This window comes from Podarcis vaucheri (assembly GCF_965113315.1).
Source record: "Podarcis vaucheri genome assembly, chromosome: 2".
Taxonomy (NCBI): domain Eukaryota; kingdom Metazoa; phylum Chordata; class Lepidosauria; order Squamata; family Lacertidae; genus Podarcis; species Podarcis vaucheri.
The window spans coordinates 40,213,571-40,225,296 of NC_138760.1; positions in this window are offsets into that span (position 1 = coordinate 40,213,571).

An 11,726-nucleotide genomic window follows, 5' to 3' on the forward strand; every position below is an offset into this window, starting at 1 on the left:
TATACAGCGGTACCTTGGGTTAAGTACTTAATTCGTTCCGGAGGTCCGTTCTTAACCTGAAACTGTTCTTAACCTGAAGCACCACTCTAGCTAATGGGGCCTCCTGCTGCCGCCGTGCTGCCAGAGCCCGATTTTTGTTCTTATCCTGAAGCAAAGTTCTTAACCTGAAGCACTATTTCTGGCTTAGTGGAGTGTGTACAGTAACCTGAAGCATATGTAACTCAAGGTACCACTGTAGAAGGGAAGGGTCTGTGGGGAAAAAATATATATGAGGCACTACACTTCTGTAAAACAAGAAAATCCTTAATAAAACATTTAAAAAAAACAAAAAAACACAGACATCCTGGCATTGGTAAACTAATTAATTCATGCTGTGTGATTTTCTTTTTTAAAATTCAGGCCACAAGTGATAGCAATGAATCTTTTGGTAGATTCATTGTAATTCAATGGTTTCATGATGTAATCTTCCTTTGAAGCTCCTTTTTTCAACAATTAATTTCCTTCTGATCTTACAATCTGTAACTCTCCTCTTCTCCACCCCCACCCCCCATGTTCACCCCTGTAACTCAAGATAAAACTTGTCATGTCTGATGAAGGGAACTGGAGACCTGAAAGCTATGCCATAAATAAATTTGCTAGTCTTTAAAAAAAAAAAAAAAACAAAAAAAAAGAAGGGAAGGGTCTGCTATACCGGCTAAACCGCCTTGAGTCCCATCAGAGGAAAAAGTCAGGGGTATAAATCAGTATATAATAGTAATACTTGGAGGAAGAAGTCCAGGGCCCTTGTTAACAGAATGAGCAGGGCGGGCAAACCACATACTGAATGTACTGCAATCTAAGGAGAAGCCCCGCTACCTCCTTCCTGCAAAACCATTAAGCCCGGAGTCTAAAATTGCTGAGCTGGACCATGTGGAGATGTTCCTTTTGCTTCCTCTTCGGTAACTCTGCTTCATAGTGGGGATTACAGCTCCATGGTGGTGTTTGGCTGATGTTGAACGATCTAGCACTGTTTCTGCTTTAACTTATTTATCTTCCTCCATTTATCTTCCTCTAACTAGGTAGGTGAAGAGGTACAATTAAGTCCACTCAAAGGCAACTATGGGGTTGCGGCACTCATCTCGCTTTCAGGCCGAGGGAGCCAGTGTTTGTCCGCAGACAGCTTTCCAGGTCATGTGGACAGCATGACTGACTAAACCACTTCTGGTGCAACGGAACACCGTGACACAAGCCAGAGCGCATGGAAATGCCGTTTACCTTCCTGCTGCAGTGATACCTATTTATCTACTTGCCCTGCTTTGCTTTCGAACAGCTATGTTGGCAGAAGCTCTGAACAGCAATGGGAGCTCCCTCTGTCACGTGGATTCGAACTGCTGACCTTCTCTGATCAGCAAGCCCAAGAGACTCAATGGTTTAGACCACAGTGCCACCCACGTTCCTGTAGTTTTTAACTACTAGGAGGGCCCAGGGCCCTCACCATAACAACTGTTCAATAAAAGACCCAAACAGCAACTCTTAATCTATTCTTTCCAAAGGAGACTACATTGACCTTAGTCAACTCTTAACTAATCCATGCTTGGGTGTCTCAACACAATGTAACCATCATAATAAACTGCTGCTCCAGCCTTCATTGCATTCCCAGCAATAGGATGTAACTTGAAATGGCATTAATGATTGCTCGACAAAACCAGGCAGTTTTAGTTCAGAGGCCATTATTCTGAATTGCAAAGATAGGGTATTGTATGTCCTGTATATTATTTCTGTACAGTGCCTAGTGCATATTTGATGCAATCTAAATAATATATGATTATGAGTATGTGCCCTAAATCAGTAATTCTATAAAGGGGCAATGCAATTCAGCCAAAAGTTAGATAAGATTACTGCTACTTTAATTGAGATGCTGCTTCCTTCTAGACAAAAAATACAAATAAGGTCATTAATGGGTGTAGTTTTAGTATAATGGGATCTTTGTAATATTGCTTTGCTAATGGCAATTTAAACATAAGTGTCTGAGATTTGTCAGCATGTAATCATAATTTATACATGGGGCATTTTAACATTTATTTACATCTTAAGTAGCATTCCATTATCTAACGCTTTAAAGAGCTAGCAAACAAAGAATACCCAAAGGGTCAGCCATAAAACAAAAAAACCATAATGTAAGAGCACAGGGATAGTGGGAACTGGCTTGAAAGCCACCAGATTTATTTTCCCCTTCCCAAAATTAGACAACAAGATCTCACTTAGTGAGAACAATGTTTGACTGCTACATGATAGGCAGGACAGAGGTCATCCTAAAGTCTTACGTTTTACCATTGTTTCAAGCAGACCTGATATGTTTCCACTTAACCCCAAATAAAAAGCATTTAAAAATCAAACACTACAATGTCTATTGTTGTAAATGTCCGATGCATCTGGGAAATCAAGTACAAACTATTCATTTCATTTCATTGCCTGCTTGCTACTTGTTTACTGATGGCACATGTCCTGAAATTTAGCCCAATGAATCTTTTGGTGCATACTCTGTTTCTTGGTGTGTAAAATAACCCAGAGTTATCAGATAATGTCTCCTTAATCTGAGCATGTTGGAATTGAGGGCAATGAGTTGGCTCGCCAGGACAGCAATCCACTTTAGTGTTAGGCACACAGGAATCCTATTTAGCTATTTTATCCCATCTTCAAATCTCAACAGGGGTATGGCGAGAGCTGTTGGAAAGCCTATGTAATACAGTATTCTGTTCATCATCAAATGCATCCATGAAGACCTGCAGGTAGGAAATTGTCCTAGCTCAGCCAATAATTTGATCCAGAGTCAATAACCAGTATCTTCTGTACGAAAGGCCTCACCAGTATGTATATCTTGTGTTACCATTACTTTGTAGCATGTTGTGCAAGTCCATTAAATGCTTGCCAGATGCTTCAGGAAGCTTCATTTCTAGTGGAAAGTATCGCCTGTATTTTCTCTCTGCTTTTATGAGGCCAGGCTTAACCTGGCAACAGTTTTATCGAATAACACTGAGAACTTGGATGTAGCCAACATTTAAATTTCTCAGCACCCTTGGCCTACCCTATGTGTTGTATACTGTATTACCATGCTGTTCACCATCCTGGGCTCATTTTGAAGGAAGGGTGGTATATAAGCATAAATAATTAAATGTCAGGCTTGTGGGAAATGTAAATGGTGGATAGACCCACTAGCTTGGGACAGTTGAATGCTGGGCCATTTTTTTTTTTTTTAATGGTAGTTCAGCTATTCCAGGTGCTGACACTGGCCCTGTTTCTGAACAAAATAAAGTGTATACATTAAATGAATGGAAACCTAGAGATAGCTGTATGAAACATATCTAACAACCGTTGTACCATTTTCCTACCATTCTATAGTACAGTTATGTTCTGTTGAAGTTTACTTCTGTGCTGCCTTTTGGCCAAAAAAGGCCTCCCAGCTGGCTTGCAAAAGATAATACAAAGGATAATTCAAGCCAAAAGAAATACAGCTAACATTTCAGAAGAATCTAAAACCCATTCATGTTTGTGCCAGGAGGCAAAGATGTCAGAGAGAGCAGGAACAGTTCTTCCTTCTAAGGATCAGGGGTCAGGGAGGTGAGGCAGGGCCTGCCTCTTGATGGTTCCAGCAAAGTTGCTCTCCAGAAGCAAAGCAATCTGTCATTAAATAACTAAAAACACTAATGGACTGTTTGAATTCTTCTTATTTTTCAAACTCTAAGAAAATGTGCTCTCTCTATACTCATGCAATACAACATTTTTTCTATAAACCTAAATATGAGTTTAAATTAATAAAGCAGGGTCAACCATTTTACTTTCCTTTAATTGCATATCATAGTCATTTGACAAGTTGTATTTGCAGTGGGACGGCCAAAGCAAGGTCTGGTGCTTTTTCTGTCTTTAAGTACTGTATTTAAATAAAATATGTCAAGGGGGGGGGGGAATGTTGCATAGACTGTAATGGAACTAAGGCGTAACATTACTATTCATATTATTGCTGGAATTCAGTGTTGTATTAAGGTGTTCAATCCATCGGTGCAAGCATTTCAACTTGCCCAATGGAACTATATTCCTTCCATGTGCTCTCCTGGGGGTTCTCCCGACCCCCACAGAACCAATTTGAGGGACACAGGGGAGGACTTGTGCTGGCTCCTGCTAGCACAACTATAATACAGCCCATTATTATTAAATGTCTTTAAACTTTTTAACAGACAGAGCCAGGAAACATTTTCTTTTCTCTCTCTCTTTTTTAAAGACATTAAATATTCATTTCTGAAAAATTAAAAGGACACCACAAAAGAATCCAAAAGAGAATGAGAACATACCTTTTATCCAAATTGTGGGGAATCAACTCTTTATCTCTTGCAAAGCCACTTCTGATCACAACTTAAGAAAGCTAGGCAAATGCCATTAATATGTAGCCTAAATCTGTGACAGAAATCATAGATAGAGCCACTGCATACTTGACGATTCTTGCTTCATAAAAGCACAGAGAAGAGAATGTGGACCAGTATATTAGAAAAGCAATGCATAACATGAAGGCTATGAAAATTTATTGACTGGAAATGCAGTACATTGAGAATTCAGAGTTACATTTTATTTTAAATAAAAAAATTTCCTTCCAGTAGCACCTTAAAGACCAACTAAGTTAGTTCTTGGTATGAGCTTTCGTGTGCATGCACACTTCTTCTGAAGGAAGGAATTTTTTTTATTTTGACTATGGCAGACCAACACGGCTACCTATCTACTATTTTATTTTAAAGCATATTTTGTGGCCTGGTTTTATAAAAAGAACGTAAAGTTGTCAGATCATTTGAACAAGTAGATCACTGATGCAGACCCCCTTAGTTTTTTATTTGCTCCTCATTGCACTGTCTTACAGAGTTATCCGAATGCTCACAACTGAGGCTTCTTTTAAGTCCAGCATTTATGAATACTTGTATGGTCTTAACTTGTTTGATGTCCTGATTCTTCTGACCTGAAAATGACTCTTCAGCCATAATAAGATTACATGGTGAAACTAGAGCAAAATAATTACTGGCATCAGATCTGAGGCACCACTGAGAAAGAATAGTTAGTCAAAAAAGTAGAAAAGCCTCCTTAATGCCAATTAATAAGCTGAGTGAAGGAGAAAATACTACAGAAGTAAATTATGAAGTCAGAATTCTCCAGCGCGTACACTTAATTAAAGTTACTTTGGGGGGAAAGAATGAAGTGTATAGTTAAACTAGGAAGCTGCCTCCCACAGGTGGCAGTGATAGCCACCAACTTGGATGGCTTTAAAAGAGGGTTAGGCAAATCCTTGGAGGAGAGAGCGCTATTGATGGTTACTAAACATAATCCCTATGCTTTGCCTCCACAGCTGGAGGCAAAACGCTTTTGAATATCAATTGGTGGGAGCCACCTGTGCTGGAGTCCCGCCTGCTGGTTTCTCCCTGTTTCAGCCCCTATGAGAATAGGATGCAGGACTAGATAGGCTATTGACCTGTTCTAGCATGCTCTTGTTATGTTCTTATGAAGTGGTATTATCTTAGCTTTCAAATATGGAGTTTCAGAAGGACTCACTGCTGCAGGGCCATAGATACAGGCTCAGCACCTCCTGCTCTCTTAAGTACAATGGTACTTTGGGTTACAGACGCTTCAGGTTACAGACACCGCTAACCCAGAAATAGTACCTTGAGTTAAGAATTTTGCTTCAGGATGAGAACAGAAATGGCACGGCGGCAGCGCAGAGGCAGTGGGAAGCCCCATTAGCTAAAGTGGTACCTCAGGTTAAGAACAGTTTCAGGTTAAGAACACACCTCCAGAACAAATTTAAGTTCTTAACCTGAGGTACCACTGTACTGTCATTTCCCTGAAGGTGGCAGCTTAAACCGATCTTTTCAAAGGAAAAAGTCATCAACAATGCTTGAGATGTTTTAAAGGATCCCTTCAAAGATAAATTTCAAGTGCAGAATCTGAGCGTCTGAAATTCACAAAGTTCAATCTGATTTTTATTTTATTTTAATGATGCCTCATTTCTGCTGTGCTGCTTATCAAAGTATGGTCGCAATACTGCAAGTTTATGAACTTTGGAGACAGGTTCCTTTTGCAAATATGGAACAAAGAACTTTGTTATTTTCTTGGGAATACCATTGTGTTGCCTGAGAAAGGAAAGAAAGAACAGGATGCCAAATGTAGAAAGACCATGGTACCAAATGCCATGACAAATGGGAAACCAAGATCCATAGAGAAATTATGTCTAAAACCAGTTACTAGCTGCTTAACATCCAATAAGAAAGGTGACTCTGCAAGCAATAAGATGGATGGCTTGTCCTGGATCTGCTCCTGTCAAGAGAAGGTCCCCCTGATCCTTTCTTTAATATACTACTGAGGGTGAAAAAGCATTCTATGTACATTTTGAACTTTAGTCCACAGTAGAAACTTACCATTTATCTTAGGTGGTGTACGTGTTTTCCATTTTGTCCTCACAAAAGCCCTGCTAAGTAGAATAGGCTAGGCAATAGTGCCTGGCCCCAGGCCACCTAGTGACCATGATGTCTAAACAGGGATATATGCCTAGATCTCCTGGTTTAAGGGATTGCCCACACTTCCACTTGCCCTGTGCCGAGAAACCATCTCAGTTGGCTGGGAAAGCCACAGCACCGTGGCAAAAGTTTGTTTCCGTTACAGATCAGATGCCTGGTTATTCTGTTGTGTTTCTTTGAATGATGCCACCTGCTGGACTCCAAGTATAAACGCTGCTTCACTGAGATGTGTTTTACGCTCGAATTTACATCCTTTTAAGAAGACAGTTGTGTCGAGCAATTTTATGAAGTCCTGCCTCTCTTTTTAAAAATGCATTAAAAGGAAATGTTATGGCAGCTGGGAAATCACCCATGCTGACCCCTCACAGGGGCATCTAAAGTCTTGTGTAGGGACAGATTATTGCAGGGGAAGGGACAAAATATAGCACAGAATAGGAGAGGCAGGAAACTACTACCAAAGGGAGCCCTAATGACAGTTTTGCAGCATCAAGTAGCTGATATTGGAATTTATGAATATTCTAAATGGAATTCTATATATTCTAAATGCATTATTGTGGATTTTGGGGGTTTGTAGAGATGAATAAAAACAGACAACGAGATGTTTTCTTTCAGAGAGCTTGCGTGTGTGCCAGATGAAGGTGAGAGAGAGAGAGAGATTCTTTCTCTAGCCTCACAGCATCTCCTTTTATTCAAAGTTACAACAAGCATGGCCACGAATGTGCCAGTGGCTGATTGGCTCAATACAAGACAAAGAAACTGAAATCCTATTGGCTCATTTGTATGTAAGGCGGGCTTACATAGCTCCATAGATCTTTGGCACATGAAAGACAGAATGTCAGAGCTGTATTTAGACAGGCATATAAGCTCTTAATCCACCTATGACTAAGATTGATAATGTTATGACTAAGGTGTTTACTAATGTTTAGATTGTTATATAAACTCACACAATTAATTATACATTGAGGATTAACACATCATTGTGATTTACACATCATTGTGAACTAAAGGTGAACTAAAGAGAAAAAGTGTGGTATGTAAGGAATGATATACAAAAGGATCTGTGCCAGGCACAGACCTTTAGCCTTGTGCGTGAAAGAGAGGGAGAGAAGCGTGATTGATTATAAACAGGTCTTATAGTCTGTTTTAGAAGCAAAGGGAAGATAGAAATAATTCCCAAAAATGCAGGAGGAAAGGAATATTTTACTATACTAGGCACATAGAAATAACATGTCTACATCTCCTCCTTTTTTTTCTTCTTTGCGAGGTAAGGCAACTCGGTGAATAAAGCAACAATACTTCCGGATCAGTGGTTTGCCATCAAATGCCGGAAATAATACTGCTTGGCTTGATGGGGCAAAAGTACTTCAAGATTAGTGGTGTGCCAACAAATCTCAAAATAATCCTACCCACATCTCCCCTTTTATTTTTGTTTTTTCTTACTGGTGGCGTTGCCATTTCGCATAATAGGCTGCAAGGAGCGCGCTAGGTGGTGGTGGAGGAGAGAGAAGGCGAGAAAAAAGATTTGTAAGGCTAGGAATGCATTGGAGAAAGCAACAAAACAAAATTAATATACATACAATAATAATGGTATAATAAAAAACATCGCGTAGCCATTTGAGATTAGGTAGCCACGCCGTCGACCACAAGGAAAAGGAATCCCAGAGTCCGGAAAATCCGATATCCTCTTTGATGTGGTGAGTGAGATTTTGCAAATGAGAAATTTGCCTTTGAACGGCCTTAGAATTGTCAGTGATGTTAAAACAGCACATTTCCTCGAATTGTTCACAACCATAATGATGTACCATGAGTAGGTAGTCCAAAGTAGATTTCGACCTTAATAAACCATTGCGAAGTTCAGCTTGCTCTGTGTTGAGAAGATGGAGCGCCTTAGACGTAATATTCAGGGATTTTGCTGCAGAGCAAGCTAAAGAATTAATATTTGCGCTATTACGCACAGCCAAACCTGGAACACCTAAGAGAGAGACAGCTAAAGAGATGTATTCAGACCTGCTAGGGAGAGAGACAAGATCATCACAGTCATCAGACAATTCAACACTGCGCTGATGTCTAGAGTAAGAGAAATGATGTTTCTCAGGCAATATGATAGACAGACGGCTTAAACAACAAGGTGTGCCGTGACTAATGTTTGCCGGAATGTAATTGAAAGTGTAACCTGGGCAGGACCAAAACCAGCCTGCTGGCAGTTCTGTGTACTTATATATATAAGAAATATTCACATAATCAGAGCAATTAAAGTTATTTTTGCCCATTTTTACGCAGTTCTGTTTCGTACAGTTGACCATACGCGCACAAGTGGCATTATAAGAGGCTACATATGGTGTTGTCAAATCAATAGCTAAAGGTGGGCGTTCACGCATTTGCGTTCCCCAATTGTGATAACCTTTATATCCAAGGGTACGAAGTGAATCATTTTGAGGTAGGAATGAGAAAAACCAAGTATCATTCTGTATGTCATGAGGATCATGGCAAACTGGAATGAGACAAGAGCCAAGGATATCACCAATGGCTACTTGCTGAGTAAGGCAAAATGATGAGACATTGAGCGTCCTTGCAAACGATTCCCATACATTTAACGATGTGGAATCACCAGTAGGAAGAGCTGAAGTAGAGAGAGGCAAAATTAAAATACTGAAAATGAGAATTATCATGGAATTCATATTAAGACAAGCAATGAGGGATAGAAGCTGGTTAGTAGGGCTTGCTTCCAGTTGCTGTTCTCTCCTATACTGTTCAGCTTGAAGAGAGAGCGATTTTATTTGGCCCCACGTCACTGGGGGATTGCGATGTCCCCGCTTACGAATCCTGGGGGGGCTGGACGTCACATCGCGGGTGATTTGGAGTTGGTGGTTGAATTGAGGCAATGGATCCGGAAGAACCTGTCGCCACGCCATGGTGCAGCCGGATACAACGTGCAGGAACCCACCGAGCACCCTGTGGAGTAGAAACTGCAGCGTAACCCTTACCCCATGTAATCAATTTCACTGGTTCACTCCACTCATTGGAGGGTAGAATTTTATAGCGCACCAGTGGAGCTGGAAGAATTTCCTTTTGCTGGAAATGCTTTTGAAGACGTGTGTAAGATTGGTGATCCTGTATGGAGATATTCAAATGATTAAGAGTGAAAAGCACACTTGACAACCAACTTTCCTTTTCCGAAAGTGAGTTTGGAATGCCTGCTTTCTTTTCCTGCCTGTTCAGTGCAGTTTTCAGGGTACGATGAGAGCGTTCAACTATAGCTTGACCTTGTGAATTATAAGGGATGCCAAACAGATGATGAATATCCCAAGTTTCACAAAATTTAGCAAAGCCTTTTGCACAATACGCTGGGGCATTGTCAGTTTTTATAGAATGAGGCTTGCCCATAACTGACATTGCACGAACAAGATGATTGCAAACATGCTTAACTTGCTCTCCTCTTTGAGGCGTAATCCAAAGGTAGCCAGAGTATGTGTCGACAGAGACATGTAGAAACTTCCAGGGTGAAAAAGGGGCAAAATGAGTTACATCCATTTGCCACAACTGATTTGCTTCCAGTCCACGGGGATTAACCCCAGGGCTGGGATGGCCAATCTGATTGGAGCATTGAGGACACTGCTGAATAATTGCACGCGCCTCTTCCAATGAAATTTGAAATTGGCGGCTAAGGGCTTTTGCATTTTGATGATGAAAAGCATGACTTTCTATAGGAGAGACAGGCAAAATCTTTAGCAAAGAATCTGCTTTTGCATTTCCATCTGAAATGAAACCTGGAAAAGGTTGGTGAGAGCGAATGTGCACTACAAAGAGTGGGTGAGAACGATTAGAAAGAAGCAGTTGCAAAGACAGGAAGAGACTCAACAAGTTATCATCTAATAAAGGACTTACATAACTGCCTTGCATTCTACATATGACGTTTGAAACATATAAGCTGTCAACAATCAAGTTAATTGGTTGTGAGGAAAAATAATGCAGAGCTTTTATAGCAGCTGCAAGTTCAGAACGCTGAGCAGACTTTTGTGGGAGAGTGTACAGGCTATGCCACTCCTCATTCTGTTGCCAAGCAACAACTCCTCTAGAAGGAGCCCCGTCAGTGAAAACAGTCAGGGCATTCAAAGGAACAGGGGAAATGATAGAAGAGAAAGACATAGGGAATTGCTTGCTCATTTGCAGGCGCGTATCGGGTGGAATATGACAATCCACCTGACCCACAAAATCAGCGAACGCACACTGTAAATCCATGCTAGTGGAAAGAGCTGTTTCCCATTGTTCTAAAGGCATAGGGAGAATAATTTGATTACAATCAACACCAAAAAGATGCTTACAACGTCGTCGTCCCTTGCTAATGAGCTGAGCAAGGAGATCCACTAAAGGGTTTACTGTGTTTCTTGGTGCATGATGTAAATAAAGCCATTCTAGTATATGAACTTTTGATGGACCTTTCTGAATAATTGCAGCAAAAGGTTGTACAGAATCCGTCATTATGACCAAATCAGGCATAACATTAGGAATCGCTCGATCCACCCAATGAATACGCATGAGTGCTTTCAACTCTGCAACAGTTTTGAGTTGATCAGAGTTCAAGGTGATTTGCTCACCTGGAGATTGATGGCCTTTTAAGGCTGAAAACAGTGGCCTTAGCACTTCAAGAGGGATTTTAAAATAAGGCCTTATCCAGTTAATATTTCCCAGCAATTGTTGCAGTTGTACATATTTCATTGTTTTTGAAATATGAAGTTCAGGGATTATTGGAATAGAATAACTAGCTATCATTTTATGTCCTAGATACTGAAAGGGGGGAGATTCCTGAACCTTCTCTGGAGCAATTTTTAAACCATACAAAGACAAACTGGTTATTAAATCATGTTTCCAATTGGGGGGAAGGACTGGAGAATAAAAAAGAATATCGTCCGTATAATGCTGAATCTTAAGATGTGGGTACTTAAGACGAAAGGATTGAAGTGCCTTATCCACAAAATATTGGCACATAGTGGGGGAATTTATCATGCCTTGTGGCAGAACCTTCCAGTGGTATCTTTTAGATGGTCTACTATTATTTAATTCTGGAATTGTAAAAGCAAAAAATTTGCGATCCTTTTCATGCAGGGGAATAGAGAAGAAGCAATCCTGCAGATCTATTATAGCCAATTGATATGAATGTGGAATCATATTTGGATTAGGCATACCACATTGCAAAGGCCC